Here is a 1,329-nt window from a genome sequence, read left to right as displayed (position 1 = left end):
TCTTCCGATTTCTGCTGCAACTGCATTAAATGCAGTAGTTTACATTCCAAACTGTTTACAAAGGAACAATTTTTCACCAGTTTCACATACCCCTTGATATGGCAGAAACCGTAACATAAAAAATACAAAACAATACTGTTGTCCAGTTGAATTCTTTATATTACATTCACAAACATAAACTATTAAGGCCCTACCATTATCTGTACTCTTACATAGGCATTTCGCCCAGTTGGATTTGCAAGCAACACGCTGCATCATCATCATGCATGAAGCTGAAGTTCCCACCAATAATACAAAAGTCTGAAAGACACCTTGGTTACAGTAAACTACAGCATTGCAATTAATATTTCCACTGTATTGTCAACACATCAGTCACTAGACTCTGTTTCATTTGCCAGACAAGTGGACATCTAACTTTCCTCGAATGCATGCGGCCAGGTGTGCTTCTACATCTCTCTAGTATGCAAACATGTGGTTAGATACAGCAGTTGCATATCTTGCCTGCTACTAGAAACTCTTTGTAACAAAGAGTTAGCTCATTTGTTCTTTCAGAATAAAAATAAGCATCCCAGAGAAACTGTGTAAAATGAACCACAGCTAGGAAAGGCTAAGCAAACATTAAAGATGTGTATCTCAAGAAATAAAAAGTAATAGCAATGTTTTTAAACTGGCAGTGAAAAAAATATACACAAATGAAAAAACAGAGTCTGAACAATGCTAGTGGATCAACGTGGTTCCAAAGTAGGGTAAGTTCTGTCGTAATAGCTTGGAGCACAACTGTAGCACTGAAAATTAAACGGGGAATGGGGAAGCACACATAAGCCACGCTGCAGGATGGAGCTGGAATGGGACAACATAAAAAGAAGCACAGCGATGACATGAAATCGGGGAGCCGAACAAGAAAAGACTAGATACACGAGGGGCATGGGCACCAGCAAGGGGTAACCCCAGGGTCCGCAACAGGATGAGGGAGTGACAATATGGAGGGAGGTGGGGGCGGAAACTGGAGGAAACAGAAATGGGGGGTGGTAGGTGCCCCTCGGGAGAAGCTGACAGGCAGAGTGTGAGGAGACACCGAAGCACCGATGAGAGGGAGGGCGGAATGAGACGGGCCAAGCGAGGACGAAGGAAGGGGAGAGAAGAAAGACAAGCCAGGACGAGCTAGGAACACCAGGTAGGCGGATCCCAGCCGCCATTTTCCTCCCCCAGTCCTCTTTTCCACAGCTCGTGTTGCCCCCCAGGGGAAGGGAGCGAGGGCCCGAAGAGGGGGCGCGGGCAAGGACGCCCAGGTCCTCCCCGGGGCAGAGTGGCTGCAAGCGGGCTGCAGAC

At 46.4% G+C, this 1,329-nt stretch overlaps 1 protein-coding gene across 1 annotated transcript in view; it reads right to left on the bottom strand.

The window, feature by feature from the left end:
- The window catches only part of SUB1 (SUB1 regulator of transcription), a 23,428-nt gene that overhangs the window by 13,263 nt on the left and 8,836 nt on the right, over positions 1-1,329 (bottom strand). The window lies entirely within an intron of this gene.

Source organism: Egretta garzetta, unplaced genomic scaffold (assembly GCF_000687185.1).
Source record: "Egretta garzetta isolate BGI_Z169 unplaced genomic scaffold, ASM68718v1 scaffold59, whole genome shotgun sequence".
Lineage (NCBI taxonomy): Eukaryota > Metazoa > Chordata > Aves > Pelecaniformes > Ardeidae > Egretta > Egretta garzetta.
The sequence above is the reverse complement of the archived record's forward strand: the minus strand, read 5'-3'. Positions and strand labels throughout refer to the sequence as shown.